General features: G+C 51.9%; 1 protein-coding gene across 2 annotated transcripts in view; it reads right to left on the bottom strand.

The window, feature by feature from the left end:
* The window catches only part of LZTS1 (leucine zipper tumor suppressor 1), a 49,601-nt gene extending 31,050 nt beyond the window's left edge, over positions 1-18,551 (bottom strand). Inside the window, exon 1 of one of the 2 annotated variants that reach the window (XM_033857732.2) lies at positions 18,322-18,551. The gene's annotated coding sequence lies outside the window, so the exon portion shown is untranslated. The remainder of the gene's footprint in view (positions 1-18,321) is intronic. The other variant, XM_033857731.2, reaches the window with a different exon arrangement.
* Positions 18,552-19,216: the final 665 nt, after the last annotated feature.

Below are 19,216 nucleotides of genomic sequence, written 5' to 3'. Positions count from 1 at the left end.
TGGACCACCCTCCTATCAGGGCGGTAGTGAAGATGCACTCATTCCCTTAGGCCCACCCCCCCCACCCCACCCCCACCCTGTTTCATCAGAGAAAAGAATTGGCCTTGACCCTCTTAGAGCATACCACAATCAGGCTGCGCCCTTCCTCCCGCCTTAATCTGCCCAGTAATAGTGCTAATTGGAGGGACTTGGGCTCCTTCTGCAGCCTTGTTTTGTCAGGCGTAAAAGTCCTCTCTAATTTTCTGGATGCGGATACTGTTCAGGCTGGCACCCTTCCTCGCGAGTTCCACTGTCATTCAGGCCTCATGAAAGGCCCCTGCAGCTCACTCATTCACTGTACTTCATTGTCGCCGACCGTTCATTGACATTCATTGGGATAATTCCTCCCCGGCGGCACATGCATGGAGGCGTGTGCACATGTGTTCAGACCCCATGTCCCATTAGCAGTGAGGACACTTGAAGTAAGAGGGCAGCGCCGCCTGAATGCAGAATCACCCTCCCCCTCTAATGGCTGGGGAGTCCACCGCACTAATGTGATTTCAAGAAGGACCAGGAGAATTGGTGGCCTCTGCGGAGCAGGCAGGGAGGAAGGGTCGGGGGTGTTCCTAGTCTAAAACACTGTCAGCTACATCACTCTGGACAGATGGCTTTCCCCTCCCGTTCCTCCCAGGACCAGCTGGTTCTGGAGACCCAATCTCCACCCTCCTTCTTGGCTGTTAGCCTGGCACTCAAGGCTCTTCAGAAGATGGCTCTCAAGTGCCTTCCAGGCATTTTTGCTGCCTCCTCCCTGCACTGAATTCTACTCCAACCAGCCAGGTCTGTCCCTATGATCCGTAGCTTACACTTGCTTATATATCCTCTCCAATCACTGCTTAGGGACTGCAGTAATGGGCAGAACACTGCCAAGCGTAATGGCAGGACAGTTGTTCCGTCTCCGCAACTCAATGAAAACAGTGTCTTTCAACATTTTTAAGGTAATAGTTAACAAGATGGTTGTTAGGACTATGGAGAAAGTCATTAGAGGCGGCAGAGCAAAAGTAAGTCCATGAAATAGATGATATAAGAAAAAACAATCAGTGGAACGGTGGTGCTTTCATCATGGCCTAATTCTATCACCTGCGCAGCAAACTACAGCCTCAGCCCCTTACCCACCTAGCCCCAGAATCAGGCTCATTTCTCCCTGATGTACTCTCTTGAGTAATGAAATCCCACCACCAGGCCTTCCAGGACCTACTCTAGCCCTGTCCTTCCATGAAAGACACTCCCTGATTCCCACCAGGATTCACAGTCCTTCTGATGCCCGTGGGCTTCTTGGCAGTACCCTCAACCGGCACTTAGAAGGCCTCTGCATGTGCACTATCATAACTACTCAGATGAGAGCCCCGATTTCTGGAGGCAAGAAGCAGGGGCTCATACCTCTGTAACTCCCCAGAGCAAGCTGTGGGAAAAGTCTGCACAACCAGCAGCTGCTCCCTGGGCTTCTAGCTGGCGGTGCAGATCGGTGCTTGCTTGCCTTGTGAGAAACAATGACGTTTGTTCTGCCAGGACAGATAGGACCTGGTGGGCCATTGCTCTTGAATGGGAGCATCTTGTAAGCAAAAAAGCAGAGGCTTTCAGGTCAGACTGATGTTGACTGTACTGTCACTGGTCATTGACTACTAGCTGTAAGGCCTTGGGGAAGCTACTCAACTGCTTTGAACCCCCAGCTTTTCCTTTTGTGTTTGTAAATTGCAGTTGAATTTCCTGGGCTAAGAAATTCTTTATTATTATCAGTGGTCCTATGTATTGCAGGAAGTTTACCAGCATCCCTGGCCTCTATATACTAGAGGCCAATCGTACCCACTCTCTGCCTCCCTCCCCTGCAATTGTGACAATTAAAAATGTCTTAGATGTTGATGAATGTTTCCTGGGGGCACAAAATGGATCCCAGCTGAAAACCACTGATATGTATACCCTGGGGTGGTTCTGAAGATAAGATGATGTGATAGCAAATGTAAAATAAAGTATCTGCATATAATAGGTGCTCAATAAGTGCTAGTCCCATTTGAAATTTTAAGTAGAATTTGGCATTTCCCTTCCACCCTTTGGGGCTTCGGAAGTGGGTGGGGTGGGGATGGCTCTAGAGAAAAGCTCTATAGAGGATGTCTGAGCCCAAGGACCTCTCCGGTGGCTTCACTGGTCTCAGAGGAGAGCTTTCACGGATGCTCAGGTGTCTTGTAAGTATCTGATGAGAAAGAGGTGGTGGGAGAACTCCCTGGTGGTCCAGCGGTTAGGACTCCACGCTTCCACTACAGGGGTCATGGGTTCAATCCTTGGTCGGGGAACTAAGGATTTTTGGGCGGTGCAGCCAAAAAAATAAAAAATATAAGGAAAGGGGTGGTGGACCTGGAGGCCCAGAGGGGCATGCAGGTTCAGCAGTTTCCTTGAGAAGACTTTTCCAAGCAGGCAGCCCATTTCTGCTTCAATTTCTCCTCCCCACCTGGTTGTTCAGGGGAGACATATGGTCCATTCCAGACAAGGGACCATGGCTCACATAGAGAAGCAGTTCATACCAGGAAGGAGTGTAGAAGTACTGCTGAGATGCTAGCTTGGCTGGAGCATCCTGGCTGTACCGCAGGCCCCCGAGGACAGACTGCTGGCCCGCCTTGTCCCCAGCACATCTGGCCTGTGTAGCTGCCAAGTTCTGTCTGCCCAGCTCCAGGCCTTTCCACTGGGGTGGGAAGACAGAGGAGAGAGCTCTCCAGAGGCTGCACTTCCTTCTGGACTAGAATCCATGGAAATCTTCCAAGTGTACAGTTGGGCTTTCACGAGAGGTAAAACTGACCCAACATAGGGAATCTCGGAGTTGCTCAAGCTATAGCTACCCCCTAACTCCTGCATGGGCTTTTCGGTTTGGTTTTGTTTTTTAACAGTGGAATAGTAATGACAATGGACAAGAGGCTTGAACTTGCTCCTCTGGGCCATCGACTAGTGTGGTCTTATATGGTCTTGAGTGAGTCATTCTCTCCAGGGCTCCCCTCAGTCATCTGCTCGTGGCCAGTGTGGTAACTGCTCTCACCAATACAGACACTTTGAGAGGCTCTGGTGAGATCAGTGACCAAACATGCTTTGAGTGGAAAGAAAGGATTGTTGGTGTACATCCACTGCCAAGTTCAGCCTCATGCTGAGGGAGCACAGGTCACAGCACAGCCATTTAAAGGGAGTCACTGGATGTAAGGACCGAGCTAAAAGGGTGAGCACAGACCAAAGCGGGCCGTCTCTGGGAGGCCGGAGGAGACTGTCCTCTGAAGATTAACGAGGTCACCGTGTTAGAAGCTGGGAGCCCGCAGCCCTCAGCTGGAGAAAGGGGTCCAGCAGAGCAGATGAGGGGGGCCAGCAGAGCAATGGATGAGGGGGAAAGAGTTTATTGTGTTTTGGTTTGGTTTTAATCATGAGAAAGGGTAACAGATATGTACGTTTCACATTTTTTTAAATGGGAAGTTGAGATTCAGAAGCCCCAGAGGTGTGTTCTTCATGTGGATGTGTCCCATGCATACGGAGCTGTGGTCCTGACCGGGTGGGTACCTGGCCCATCTGGGGTTCCTCCCTCTGCACCCCCTGCTTTGTCCTCCCTGAGTGCCTGCATCATCTCTGCTTGGCATGTGGCAATAACCTTTAAGAGGGCCTGCACCTCTCTTCCCACTAACCCTTCTTCTGCACAAAGGTCTTCTAAACACAGATTTCAACACTCACATCACTTGTCTTCCTGATAACCTTTCCTGCTCCCAGGGCCTATCTCATCAAGACCCACAGCAGCATCTGATAGTGTCAGCAAACCTCTCTTTTAAGATGGGAAATCAAAAGGCTTGCGTTTGAAACCTATCATACCATTGACTTCCTCATGGACAGAACTTGGCCAAGACTCTTAACTCTCTGAGCCCCCTTCTTATCTCTAAAAAGGGCATAAAGATCTTACATGTGACCTCATAGCTGTGCAGTGAGGATCAATGACACGGTGGATGTGAAATGGCTTTACAAACTGCAAAGTGCGGTACCAACATTCCATCCTATTCAGGTCTCCGGGACCTTTCTCAAGGTCGATTCAAGGTGGTTTTCTTATGGTTCTTGTGCTGTTTCTCTCCATTGGGATTCTCCCTCCTTTAATTGGCCCAGCAAATCCTGCCCTCGAGAGCTCACTGACTTTCCCAACCTGATGTTCTCCTTCCTTTACTAACTGCACCCTTAGTATCGAGTCCCTGCCGTGCCTCAGTTCTTCTGCACACAGGTAAGAGTTAGCAAGTCCCCAACAAGGTGCTTGGGGTTTACCCGTTATCTCAGCCCCCAGAACTGTGAGAAATGAATGTTTGTTGTTTAAGCCACCCAGACTACGGTATTTAGTTATAGCAGCCCAAGCTGACTGAGACACTCAGTGAGAAACTAAATCTATAAACTCGCCCACCTACTCTTTCTCTCCCTCCTTGTACTCTCCTTTCCTTCCTGGCTCTCGAGTGTTCCTGAGCTTGCCTGGTTCTTGACTCAGCCTCCCTATCTGGCGGAGTGATGTCACCTTTAGGACGAGGTTGGCAGTGAGGCCTCAGTAGTGCCCAGAGGTGGAATGGGAGGGAGAAGGGGGAGGGGGAATGCGGTCCTGGCTGTCTTCCTCTCCCTCAGGCTACCTGTGGCTAAGCCACCACCAGGCAGGGTAGGGTCTCCTCCACTCAGCTGCTCCCGGTGGGGTCCTCTGGGCCAGGGGGGGCTGCACTATCTTGCTCAGCTCCCCTCTCCCAGCCTCCAGGGCTTGGTCTTCCGCCTCCACTTCAGCTCTTTTCGTCCTTCCCAAAGAGAAGAGCGGGTGAAGCTGTCTGTGATGACAGAGCACTGAGCAGGGCTTCCTTCACACTGTCTTCCTCCCTCCCCCACACAGCTGGGGAATTCTTGAGTCTCTGCCTTGCTGAACAATCAGGACCTGGATGCCGTTGGGAGCCTCCTCTGAACAGGCTGATGGCCAGCCTCCCACAGCTCAAGAAGGAGGTCACCGCTGCCCAGGAAAGGCTGGGTGGGGGTGGGGGACAGCTGCCCTCTCCTTTCACCTCCTCTGGCCAGAGGAGGATGCCCAAGCTGGACAGCAGAGTCCAGGGATGTCAAGCAGGGGGACAGAGCTTCCTCTTAAGCTCCCATCTGCTATTTCCTTAGGCACTGGACGGAGCGCTCTATACACAAGACTGGATGCAAGCTGCACCCCAAGGTGCCCTGAGAAGGAGCAATAATATTATCCCCATCTGACAGATGCAGAAAACGAGGCCTCAGGTTTTATACCTGGCGAGTGGCAGTGCTTGGCTTTGAATGTGGCTACAGTCAACAGCGCACTAGTCCTTTATCTCCAGTGGTGTCAGGGTCAGGCACGCAGCCATCTGCCCAAGGCAGACCTCACCACCAGCCGGGGACACCGGCTCCCACGCAGGCTTTGCCAGCTCCTCCAGATATCACCCTAACTCTGGTCCCTCCTTCACCAACCCTTGTGCTCTGGGTTAGGTCTGTAACCCCCTTTATCTCCTTTCAGCCCTAGTCTTGGGCCCCTGCCGCAGCCTCTCTAAGCTTCAGTTCCTTATCTGTAAATTGGGACTGACAGTAGTACCTACTTCATAGGGTTTCTGTACTTACTGAGTGAAGTTTTATTAGTAAAGGAATGAGGATATAATTAAGAGGTCAGTAAATGGCAGCTAGGTTTTGTTTTTTGTTTTTTTTTAACATACGGGTCTTGAGATGCTACTGGGGTCTAACCCTAGGCTCAATCTCTTGGTATGTTTTCCTCAACTTTGCAGGTCCCTAGGCTCTATTTCTTTTCTTCCATTATCTAAAGAAATGGGGACACTTCCATTTTGGGTCTTTAGAGATTAGATTAAAAAAAAAAAAGATGAGTAATCACCTATCACTTGTTAGTCAGAATTGCTCTTAAAGTGCTCAGAAATCACCAATAGATAGTAAACTCCCGAGGACACTCTGATATCCCTGGGGACTAGCACAGAGCCTCCCAGGCAGGAAGAACTCAGCATATTCAAGGAGAGAAGATAGTCACAAACACGGTATGTCCAGCCTCTTGTCAGGGTAGTACAGAGGGTTAGAAGCTGGGGTGTAGCTAGAGCCACCTTCTCATGCCCGCCCACCCCCACCCCCAGCCCCAGGTGTGGATGAGATCAGACGCCTCTGTCTTCCCTGGAGGCATTTCTGTGAGTCTCTGGCCCTCGTGTCCATGCTGGCCTCCTCTTATCTCTTGCGTCTACTGTTCAGCCCACACTTTCTGCCACTACCTCCTTGAGGAAGACTGAACAGGACCTCCTGTGGGCATCCTTTTCACCTGAGTCCCGGGAGGAAAGAGGGGAGGACAGAGTGGGGGAATCCAGGGCACCACCTCCACTCAGTGGCTGGGGGCAGGAAGAGCCACTGAGTGGAGGAATGGCCCAGAGGCGAGTCCCATGCTTCCTTTGTTCTGGGCAGCTCACTTAGGTCTCTTCAAGCTCCCTGAGTCCTAGCATCTGACACCCCACAGCTGAGCTGGCATCCCCTCTCCCAGATGTTCCTAAAAGTCACGTGCCTTCTCCCCAACAGATCCCAACATGCTAGAATGGAGAAATTGCTGGACTCTGAAGATAGGATCTAATGTCAGATCAGGTAGAGGAAATCACCTCAGTTCTGTTTTCTGCACTAAACACACACACACACACACACACACACACACACACACACACACACACACACATCCACAGAGGAAGAGGAGAAAAAAGGCAATATTGAGCTCTCCTGGAAGGAGCATTAAACACCAGCTTGCTTGTTTCACTTGGGAGGATTCCGGTACGTGATCCTGGAGGGGAATGTGTGTCCCAAACAGGAGCAGCTTCTCCTGGGTCCCCCAGGTTGCCTGCTCCCGTCTTGTTTAAATGCCATTTAGGCAGAATAGAGGTCCCTCTGATTTTCCAATGCAGCATTCGATCCCTCAGTCTTTTGCTTTCTCCTATAGGAGCGTCAGCCAGACCTGGGCCATCTCGCAGCTGTACATCTCCCATGAACACAATGCAGAGAGAAAGGTTTCATTTTATTTTTCTTTCTCCCCCTTTCCTGACCTTATGTGCTACCTGATCCAGAAAATGATCCAGATGGGAAAGACATCGGCTTTGAAGCAAGAGGCAGGAGGAAGGAAGAAAGGGGCGCAGGATAAACCCCTCCTATCCAGCCGTTCACCCTGGGGAGAAATCCTCCCCGCCTAAACTCTGTCCCACACGTGTGCTCAGGATGATGTTGCAGGGTCTTCCTGAGGCAGAGGGAAACCCCGCTGACCGGCAGGACCCCTGAGCCCTCACCTCTCCCCCCTCCTCCCCTGCACACGCATTTGGCGTAAGCCAATGTGAGCCAGAGATCCACTTTCAGTGCTGAGTCTTGACATCAGGGCATTCAGTGATGTCTTGCTCATCTGTTCTACATAATTTCATTAAGTCAATTTTAATTTAGTCAAATTGACAAGGGGGATGGAGACCCAGAGTGACAGAGGTGTCAGGGATTCCCTCCCATATGTTAGCTACAACTAGCCCCCTTTGCCAGAGTAAGCAGATAAGGGAAGCTGTCACAGGTGGCATCGCCTGACCCCTTGGACATGTGCCTGGACCGAGGGCTCGTGACCCTCCTGCATAGACAACTCAGCCTCCTGCTGGGTTCCCTTCCATTAGAGCTGATGGAAAGGGGATGAGACTGACATAAATTGAGCTCCTAGTATGTTTCATGTGCTTTCACTTATACTGGCTCTTGTACTTTCCATAAAAATTCTATGTGGGACACAATACATTTTACAGATGAGACAACTGAGGCTCAGACAGGATAAGTGACTTGCCCAATGCCACACAGCTATTAGGTGGCAGAGCTGGGATCCGAACACTGGTCTGTCTGATTCCCAAATACACATTCTTTCTGCTGTCCCCTTGCAAACTTGCCCACAGGATTGGCAAGCATGAAAAAACCCATGCCTCAGCTTTAGGACTCACCTGCTCTCTCTACTAGGACTGTAGGTTGCATTCAGGTGAAGATGAACTGCTCTGGGAGCCTAAGGGCACAGGGCACGGGCTGGAGTGTTTCCTGGAGGAAGGGCCTGTCTCCAGGTATCACCTCACTGGAGACTTCACAGGACATTGCCACAGCTTTGCCCCTCCCTTGGCTAGCTGGGTTTTCAGCAGGCAAAAGGGAAGCTCTTGGGCAGGTACCTGGTTGAGGAAACTTCCAGAGGAAGGTGGGGAATGGTGTTCTGAGAGGTTCAGAGCTGTGGGCAGGGGATTCCTGGTACCCTGTTCTTCTGAGACTGAAGGAGGTCCCCGCTTGATGAGAGCTGCCTCTCCTGACACTGGGATGCACATCTGCCTCCTGTCTGGGAATCTCTCCTGATGTGGCGTCAACGCGCTGGTGGTCAGTGTGGCTGGGGGCACCTGCAATCCTCCCGTTCTGTCTGAGTTTGCTTTAAACTGAGTACACATGATACAGAGGCAAAGACCTTGTTTTTCATTTTTGAAAGGTTTTGAAAGGTGCCAACTGGTAGCAACAGCCACTGGCCTCGTAAACCTTCACTGTCATGTCAGCCGGGAGCTCCTCAGAACACTTAGAACAAAGGAACCGGCAGAGGAACAGAAGGAAACAGAACATCCGAAGCACTCAGAGAAACAAGAAGGAAGACAAGAGAGGAAAACGGAGGCCGTGGGTATCAGCTGTCACTGGAGTGCAGGGAGAAACCCACAAAGATGACTGAGAGCATCCCACTACTGACAAGCTCTCATACGTCCCCTGGGGCAAACCTGCCTGACACCCCAGGTTTGAGGATCTGATGAATCCTACTGGCCCCCAGTCCTTGTCCACAATTAGCAGTGGGTGAGTGCAAGGAGTCTGAAGTGGGGCACCAATCCTGGTTCTGCACTAACCAGCTGTGGGACCCTGAGCAATTAAGTCCCTTTCCAACCCGGGCCTCTGTCTCCATCCATTAAAACAAAAAAAGGCCCCCACCCCCTCCCTCCATGATTCCTTCCAGGTCCAAAGCTAGGAGGTGTTCCCTATGTCTCCTGTTATAAATAGGGCCTAGACACAAAACATCAACCTTTGATCTTGGACTAGGAACTTCCCTCTCCTTGAAGCCTTGGCTACCCCACATTTCCAGGCTGCATGGGATCTCTGGGAATGTGTGCTATCAGCTAGGAGATGGGAGGAGGCTAGAAAGGTGTTCTAATAACTAATGTTATTCCTAGAAAGAAGCCTCTCCACCTGAAATCCATCCTACACTCCACTGACAGATGAACTTCCAAAAACAAAGGTCTGTTCCACACCACTCCTCTGCCTATGACTCCAGTGACTCCCCACTGCCTACCAAGTCACATGCAAACTCACGAAAGGCCCTCCTCGACTTGACTCAACTTGCCTTTGTTTCCCTGCCACTTCCGGTCCCTTACCTGTGCCACCTACTCCTCCCATCTCTTCAAATCACACCCAGCCCACAGGGTCCTTCTCAAATTCTGTATCTTCCAAGAAGATGTTTTAGACCAACTGGGCTTTGTACTGTGATTTTTTAAAATGTGTCTGTCTCTTGTCCCAATACCAGGCCAGTGATGCCCCCCGGATTTCAGCAGAGTATTTGATGTGAACCTACCATTCTATGACTTTAAAAGAATTGAACTAAAAGAGAATTAAGTGGGTTCCTGGGGTCCAAAACGGCAGCTCTTAGAGCTAAGTAGAAAAAAGACTTGAGGAAGAAGATTTTGAGGGGTATAAAATGGTGTTTATGGGGATTCCCTGGTGGTCCAATGGTTAGGACTCTGCGCTTTCACTGTCGAGGGCCCAGGTTCGATCCCTGGTTAGGGAACTAAGATCCCTGCAAGCTGCATGGTGAGGCCCCCCCCAAAATGGTATTTAAGGGTCCTTTCCGCCCTGAGATTTTGTGTTCTATGCAGAGCAGAGGTGCATTGCTTCAAGGCAAGCTCTTTAGTTTCCCGATAAATCTTGGAACCCTGGCCTTGGAGGTCCTGATACAGCTCTAGCATAGAAATGAGTCCATCACCCAGAGAAGTTTCTAAGTCAACACTTGGCTGAGGCCCTGCTAGGAGGCCAGGGGAAGCTGAAAGCCTGGTGCTCCTGGTTATTCTGGTAGATGAGATGTCATCTCGGGAAAAGCCAAGCATCCTGCCCCTACCCGCCCACAGCCGGTGCAGAGCCTTTGAGCCGGGCAGCTGCAGGCCCTCCGAGGGGAGGAGTTCAGGCAGCTGGGACTCCTTCCTGGGCCCCTTGGGGTGGAGCCCTCCCTTCCCAGTGCAGGTGGAGGCTAGGGGCTCTGCCCAGCGGCTCTTGTTTTCCCCACCTGCCTGCAGTGCGGTTTGTCTACTGGCGCCGCTGAGGCGTAGGGGCTGGGGGAATTTGATCAGCCAGAAGGAGGAGGCTGTCTCCCCAGGATGTGAGCACAGCCTAATCCCTCCCCTCCTCCCTCCTCTGGGTGTACTGCTGAGATGCCCTGCCAGGCGGAGGAGCAGAAAGGAGCCGAGGCTGGAGTATCTGAAGGTGGCAATAAATCAGGGAGATGCCCCGAGTCCGTAAGCGTCCTTCGGAAACTCTGCCGCCCCTGACCTCGTCCCTGAGGTGGTGAGGCGGACACAACCCAGGCATCCTCCAGACACTCGGGACAGAGCTGCCCCTCGGCGACTGGCAGAAGGTCAAGGGTGGCCTCAGGGCTCCTTCGCCCAGACTTGTGCCCCTTGACATTCTCAGTGTGGTTCCCCGGTGTCCCTGCCTCCCTAGATGTGTGGAAGCTTCTGTTCTCAGGGTTTGCCCATTATCTTCCTTGAGAAAAGGGTGGGAGGGAAGGAAGCTGGGTTGGGGGGCCCACCGGGTTTCAGGGAAGCTTGGGTTGGCACTGAGTTCCCCTTCCAGCCTCTCCCTGGGAGACCAAACAAACGTTATCAGGGACTCAGAAAAGCTCCTGTCAAGGTCACTCTGCTCTGCCTGATGCTGTCGCTGCTGTCAGACATGAGAAGCGACTCTGTTGTCCACCCCCTGCCAGCCCCAGGGCACTGCCTGGGCTCTGGACAAGCTCTCCAAGACAGCCCCATCTCCTGGCTGGAGATCACTCCAGCCTTCAGCTCCAGGACAGAAGGCCTCCAAGTTTCTGCTTCCCTCTCTGATCTGTCCTTCTGTGATATTAACCCTTTCCCTCCCTGAAGTTTCCTCACGCAGATAGTAGACCAAGCCATGAAAGCTCCCTTGTGATTCCTCCTCTTCTCGTGTGCCTGGGATCCCAGACCCCATGGCCACTGGACAGCACAGGGAGATCTGAAATGGCTGGGTAGGAAGGGCCACCGTAGGCCTCACCCCCACCAGGCTCAGCCATGTGGGGGGCTGAGCCCTGACTGTGTCCAGGGCCTGGTGCTACACACTGGAGGCATGACACACTTTCTCTTTCAAGAAGTTTATCATCGGGAATTCCCTGGCGGTCCAGTGGTTAGGACTCCACACTCTCATTGCTGAGGGTCCGGGTTCAATCCCTGGTCGGGGAACTAAAGATCTCACAAGCCACACGGCACGGCCAAAAAAAAACCAGAGAAGTTTATCATCTAGGCAGGGAGGAAGGACAAGCTAAATTTTAATACATGGGAACAGATGCTCAAGGGGCGTGACAGTACCTATTGGAGAACTAAAGGACCAGACCAGGCAGGGGCAGCCCCAGTAGCGAGGGCTCCCCTCTCACCCTGAAATGCCTGGCTCTCCTCCTGGTCTCCTCCTCGCCACTGGGCCAGCACTCACTCACCTATGGCCCACTGCCCCACCACCCAGGGTGACTGGGGTCACGGGAACAGGTGTTGGCAAGCCCCAGCTTTGTTTCCCTGCCTCCTTCGATTTCTGTTACCTCCTTCCCTCTCCCCTTTCCTTGCGTGCCTATGCTCAATTCTCTCTCTCTTCAGCAGGAATATAATGTTCGGCTGCTTTCCACCCACTCTCTGAATGCTGCCAGGGAATAATGACTAAGGTGGTGGGTGGAAGTACAGCAAGTTGAGACCAATTTAGCAATCCAGGGTGCCAGGAGGAGGGTGATTTAGCAGCAAATAGCTTTGCAAACAGCAAGGAGAGTGAAGATGCCCCCAGAGCCAACAGACCAGCGAGCCAAGTGCGCAGCCCTGCCCGGGTGTCCAGGGCCGGGATTGCCTCAGCCACCTGGCAGTCTGTGCATAAAGGTTAGGTCAGGCATGGAGCCGGGTTTGTCCTGAGACACTGACTGATTTTCAGAGCCATGTTCACCCCCAATCTCAGCTCTACTCTTGACACCTTTGAGAGAGGTGTGTCCTTGTACACCCCTGGGGCTCGGAGTTTCATCCAGATGGACCCCTCTTCTTCTAGTGGATGCTGGGGCCTGGGAGGATATGCAGCCCTGAAGCCCGAAAGACTGCTCGGGGCATGGCAGAAATGGAGGTTCTGTGGTCTTGGGGAGGGGGCTGCCCAAGCACACTGCCGATCGTGCCCCAGAGAGAGGCCAACCTAGTGGACACAGGTGTGGAGCTTGCAGGGCCTGCCAGCCAGGAGTCTGAGGACTGGTGTTGTGGGATGTGACTGCGAGTGTGGGTATCAGAGGAGAGCTTCTCTGAGATGCAGAGATGATGAGAATGCAAGGGGTGTGTGTGTGTGTGTGTGTGTGTGTGCGTGTGTGTGTGCGTGTGTGTGTGTGTGTGTGTGCGTGTGCATGTGTGTGTGTGTGTCTGCCCGCAGCCATGTTGAAGGCAGTTATCTTCTCCCACAGTGATTAGCTGACATGGAAGCAAATCTGTGGGTGATCTGGGGAGGGCAGCTCTTTACTGCCTTCGTTCCAGACACTGAAAGAAGCCTACATCATATCTGTTCAGACAACCATTTGGCCTGTCACTTAGTAAGAAAAATCACCTCTCTGTTGGATTGATTAGGACAATTAGTTTTAGTTGTTAGTGCGCACGCTCACACACACACACACACACACACACACACACACACACACTCTGTCCTCTGTCTCTTCTATCCTCCCTTCGATCCTCACTGCACCCTCTTGCCACCTTCCCTCCATCCAATTCTGTCCTCATCTGGGAGGCAGCCTCCATGTGTGATCACCTCCCAAATCTGGTTTCCACACTGCTTACATTACCAGCAAAGAGACTGCTAATCTCTTTTTAGTTTGGGACTTATTTGCATATGGATAAGGTGGAAACACTGAATTAGATTATGGAATAAAGTTTGGTATTCTAATGAAATGTCGTTAATTCAGATTCTGTGAAGTCAAAATTTGCATAATTTCACTGTGGCGTGGACTAAACCTTATGAGTTGGCTAGCTATAAAGAGAAAGAACCGACATAGGATACATTACATTCCTTAAAGTGATTCTCAAGTAGAGACCCCATTATGCCAGATACTTCCTAGTTTATCACTTACTGAGCTTAACCTATATGCCTAACAAGTGCTTAGGGATAAGAAGTGGGGGGGCACAGAAAAAGGGAAGAAAACTCTTTAAGACTCTCATCAAGCTTGAATTATAATAATTACGGAAGAAATCGAGTTCTTGTAACTTTAAAAATCTCTTTTCTTCTGCACTTTAAACACCTAAATCCATTTAATGAGGCCTAATGGTTGGGTGGTTACAGCCCTGATGGGGAATCAGGATGGCCTGATTCAAATTCCAGCATTCCACTTAAAGTCTTGGGTGAAACCCCTTTACCTCTGACAGGCTCACTCAATTTTCTCATCTGTCAAATTGTTGAAGAAATCTGCGTTGTAAATAATAATATTGATAATAATAATATTCCTTTTAAAATTAAAAAGCGCTACTAAAATCACTACAACAGGAAGCCTAGGGATGGTTAGGCCGTCTTGTGGGAGTCTGTGTCCAGCAGGAAGCAAGCACGTGAGAGAAGCAGGATGGAGATCGCATATACAGCGGCAGCTTTGCCGATCAGCAGCTAGAAGCCCAACTCGCCCCCGCCGAACTTTGGCTGACACATCCCTGCCCACTTTTCTGGACCCTGGGAGGGGGCCATCCATGGCCAAGCTGCACACTTGTTCGGCTGGAGGCAGTTATAAGAGGTGAGTGACCACCCACCCTGCATTCTCCAGCTCTGTCTGGTCCGGGTGGCTGGCTAAGCCGGGCAGAAGGAGGTAACAGGCTCCTTCTGGGGCTCCCCTTGGAGAGAGAGAGATCCATCTCCTAGGCTCTCAGCTTGCATCTGGGAGCTATGACCTTGCTGCTGCTACGCTTCCTCTCTAAAGGGAAGGTATAAATCCCTTCCTTAGGTTCAACTTCAAGGTTCCGTTCATGGCCACCTCCACCCTGGAGAGTTCTAGCTTACCTCCCCTCCCGGGGAGCAGCTGCTGTGTTCAAAGTTAGCATGATCCAGTTTTCAATGTACTTGTCACTGATTCATGGGGGCTGGTTCCTCTTCAATCCTCCTCACAAGTTTTAGTCTCAAACCATTACTTAGCCATTTTGTTTATCCCCCATCTCCCTGGCACCTCGCATGGCTAAGACCTTTAGTAAAGAGTGAAATGCGGAGCTTTCAAACTTGAGCGATGATCTTTGAAAGGAAAACGAAAATTGTCATGGACCCCTGAGAAGGTATGTGAAATCCTGATATGAGAAATAATGGGGTGGTGCAAAGGGCATGGGAAGGGAGTCACCAGACTCTGAACCGTGTGACCTTGGGCAAATCACAAGCCAGATGACCTCCCCAAACATGGTAGCAACTCACACTCCCAACAGCACAGTGAGAATGTCCATTTCAGAACAGTGGTTTTCAAACTGCAGCAGCACAAAGATCTATTCAAAAGCAAACTCAAAGACTTAACCATGTAAATCTCCTAAAGATTCCCCAGGCAGTTGGACACTTTTTTATTGGCCAAACCCCAGAAACACCTCATCATTGCCCTGGAACCACTGCCCCCTGGGATTCCAAGTGCAGGATTTTAAAACCCCAAATCAACATCACATCTAGCACTTCCCACTTGTATAATTGTACTTCTCGGTCGATGGACCTGGAGATAGAGTGCGTAGGTTGGCAGGGTGGGTGAAGGCTGGGTTTTCTTTAGGCTCCTGAACTACTGGAGGCAGGAACCAGGATGGAGAAGGCCCATGTAGGCAGAGGCCCTGAAAGCGTTGGCCCAGTAATAGCAGCAGGAAGTCAGAGGTCACTCCAGCAAAGTGCCCCCAAGCAGAAATCTGCTGCTAGGAAAAGTGCTCTCACCAAGAGTCTCTGACAGCTCTTTTCTCTCCCATTACTTTATTAAACACGCATTTCCTATGGGATTCCTCCTAGCAGCCAAACACCACTCTGAGCTGGGAATTCACGACAAGATCTCTGCCTCTAGGAACTTTGGAGGCTCTTCAGGGGCCCGTGGGTAAATGCTAGGAGAGCAAGGAATGATGGACTCGGAGGAAGGCATGTGACCCAGACTTCAGGAGAGAAGAGGGGACAGGTTCTTGGAGGAGTCGATCCTCATGGTTAAAATCTGAAGTGCCAGCAGGGGCTGGCTGGGTGGAGGTAGAGGAACAGGGTAAGAATATTTTGCACAGAAGAAACATGTTCAAAAGTAGCAGAAGAGGGCTTTCCCTGGTGGCGCAGTGGTTGAGAGTCCGCCTGCCGATGCAGGGGACGCGGGTTCGTGCCCTGGTCCGGGAAGATCCCACCTGCCGCAGAGCGGCTAGGCCCGTGAGCCATGGCCGCTGAGCCTGCGCGTCCAGAGCCTGTGCTCCGCAACGGGAGAGGCCACAACAAAAACAAACAAACAAACAAAAAAACAAAACAAACACTAAAACTAGCAGAAGAAAGTGGAAAGAGCCAGAGGCAAGGCTGAGCTGAGTTCAAACCCTTGCTCCCCTATTTCCTATCCTGGCAACGTTATTTAAGTCTCCTCCTCTAATAATCATACACACCCTGTGGGGCTGTGCTGAGCATTAAAGGAGATAATGAATAAAAAGTACTGGACACACAGGGTACTTAGTGAAGGGTATTAAATGTTGCTAAATATTCCCCATTACACTATTCTGTAAGCTGCATAACCACAGGTTTGCCATAATCACCTTCTTTGTCTTTGTAGACTCACTTTCTGCTCCAGAGCCTTGCATTTTGTAGGCATCCAATGAATATTTATTAAATGAATGTTGAAAAAGTGCAAAGGCATATACATACATTTTGGGGACTAGAAAGCCATTTTCCCGTAGCTGGAGCCCATCCACCTCTGTGCCCATACAGGCAGACACATGGTTTCTCGAAATGGCACGGCGCATCTTTCCCTCACACATTCCCAATGCACTGGCTCTCCCCAGCCTTCACTGCACAACAGCACCCCTTTGACGGCAGCCACCCTGACACACATCTACCTGGACACAGGGGCAGACCAGATGAGGGGCTCCTCCTACAGACAGACAGACACACAAGCTGAACTATTAAAACAGGTTCTACCTTGTGAATCGCAGAGACTGCCATAAATGTTAAAAAAAAAAAAACAAAAACCACCATCTCAAATGTCCCATCCTCCTGGCTCACACACTGATACCTTCAAAGAGACACTCTGCTTTCTACACCTGAGTTTCTTCTCATTACTGGCAGAGCGAGTGTCCCACGTTCACATCTACCCAGCTGAACCCTCGTGCCTGGGGAGTCCACTTGCTACGCCTGACTTTGCTCCAATTAGCTGTGGACCTTGGGAAAGCCCTGCTGCTCTGGGGCCTCACTTTTTTCACTGGCAGAACACAGAGAGTCAGCCATGCTTCATGCTCACCTGGTAGTTATGTCACGAGAGTAAAGGAGATACCAAATGAGGTAACGTCTATGATGCGCAGAAAACACCTCAAGAAGAAAGGCGCTGGATAAATACAAGGTGTAAACCCCACACCTGATTAGTGTTACGCTTCTGTCCACAGACTTCACCCACAGACTGTGCTCTCTTCAACCCTTGAACGCAAACAGCCTTCCTCCCCGTAAATGCTGTCTCAGATACCCATCTTCATGTGCGTACATATATACATATACTTCCAACACCTGTATTTTCCTCAGCATGTCCAGGGAAAATTGTTTTTGAACTTAGAGGAAGCTCAGGTTACAGACGCTCTCCTGCCCCTACCTACAGGCTCTTTTGTAGGGTCTCTGGTGCAGACAGAAGTGCCAAGCAGACAACTCATCTCTCTGTGGCTGGGCGTCTCAGCTCCCATGATTAGGCTGCACTGCTGGCAGAGCAGAAGATCCTTACCTGGCACAGCTCCTCCCAAGGGCTCTGCAGAGCTTGGTACCTCCTCAAACTTGCCAGAACCCAAGACCAGAGCAGAGGGGCTGATGGCAGCGAGAGGATGTGCATGGAATGGAAGAGGAAGGACCCAGAAACTTCAGACGCTCAGCGCCCTAAGTACTCCTTGCTCCTGGGAAATTGAGGACCCTGAAGCTAACGAGTCTGGAGCACTTTCCTAGGCATGACACACCCATGGGCGAGCAGAATGCTCATGTCCTTCAGTTTAGTCCTTTCCACCTGGAGGAGGAAGGGGAAAGCCCTTGGTGTTGTGGTCCTATTGCTGCTGAGTTGTGTGCTCTAAAGGCTGGAGATAAGCATGTGGAAGGGTGTGTGTGTGTGTGTGTGTGTGTGTGTGTGTGTGTGTGTGTGTGTGTGTGTGTGTGTAGGGGTGGGGAGAGGGTGAGGGGCTGGCTGCCTGCGGTGGGTGAGAGAAAGAAATAAATGTGGTGTGTGTGTAGGTGTGAGACTGTGTGTGTGTGTTGCTTTGGCTGAATTGCTCCAGGGGGCCAGGTTCATCACCCCCACTATCCACCTCATCCCCTGCGACCTACTCCTTCAGTGAAACAATCCAAACCTCTAACCGCATCCGTGTCCCCACCACCAGCGCGGACACAGCCCATCTTCAAAGTTCCAGACAGCAAAGTTCAGTGCCCAGGCCCCAGCTGTCAGACCCTCACGCACACCTCCTGCTTCCTCATCTCTGGACATCGGTGTCACCCAACACCTATGTCCCCCCAGATCAGATTCTGGGCTTGCAGTAGATAAACCCCGTCTGCAGGAGACGGAGACAAAGACGGAAGGACGGACGCACCCTGCTTTCTTCCGGGCTGGTACCAGACCCACCGCACGCGCCCAGGCAGAGGGGAGACCCTGACAGTTACATGCGGAGACAAAGACACCTGGACAGACGCCGGCACAGACAGACAAAGACCGACGGACGCGCTGGCACGCCGCGGGGAGCGCAATTTCCCCGGAGCTGGGGCGCCCTGTCGGGGCCGTAGACCCTCCTCTGGAGGGAGCGAGACCCTCGTCCACCGCACCTTACCTGCCCCTGCGCCTGGGGCTGACTTCAGTTTTTGTTTTTCAGTGCGTTTTGCGATGTGCTCCCGTCTTTCTTCTCCCAGAACTGCCGGGCCGGGCGGATACCGCGGCTGCTCGCGGCTCCGGCTCGCTGGACTAGGCGGGCAGAGAAACTTTCGGTCTCGCCGCCCTCCCGGCGCCCGCCCGCTCCCGGCGCGCCGGCCTCCGCGCGGGTCCCGGAGCCGCGGGCTGGCGGGAGGGCAGGGCGGGCCGGGCGGGCCGGGGCGGGGTCGGCGCCGTTCATTGGCCAGGGTGGGCCGGGGCTGGGCTGGGCGGGGCCCGAGCCGGCGCCGCTCATTGGCCAGGCGCTGCCGGCGGCTGGTCCTTGCGGCTCGGCGGCCTTTGTTCCCAGCTGACAGCTGGGGCTGCTCTCGACCTCCGGCTCGCCTGCATCCGCCTCCCGCGCGGGGTCCCGGCTCCCCCAACTCTCCGATCTCAGCTTCAGCACATCGCTGCGGACAGACCCGTCTGCTCAGTCTTTTTCCTCCCCCTCTTTCTCTTTCCCCCATTCCTTCTTTTTGTCCTTTTCTTCTTATTTCCCCACTTCTTTTTCACGTCCTTCCTTATCACCCCTTCTTCTTACAAGTTTCATTTTCTTAGCACCATCTCCCCACTCCAACCCCCAAACCCTGCAAAAAGGCTGGACTTCTAGGTTCAAAGACGGCACCAGCAGCCTAGTGAGGGGCATTGGTTCACCGTGCCAGGATTGCAGATTGGAGCCTAGACCACTGGCACTCCCACTCCGAAGACAGTTCAAAGGCAAAGGTTTCCAACTCCTTCCCAGGGACTGAGTTTCAGGTGAAAGTTGAGGCCTGTTTACAGATTGTAATCTTACGCAGTACCTTTCTAACGCTA

This window comes from Tursiops truncatus, chromosome 6 (genome assembly GCF_011762595.2).
Source record: "Tursiops truncatus isolate mTurTru1 chromosome 6, mTurTru1.mat.Y, whole genome shotgun sequence".
NCBI classification, from domain to species: Eukaryota; Metazoa; Chordata; class Mammalia; order Artiodactyla; family Delphinidae; genus Tursiops; species Tursiops truncatus.
The sequence above is the reverse complement of the archived record's forward strand: the minus strand, read 5'-3'. Positions and strand labels throughout refer to the sequence as shown.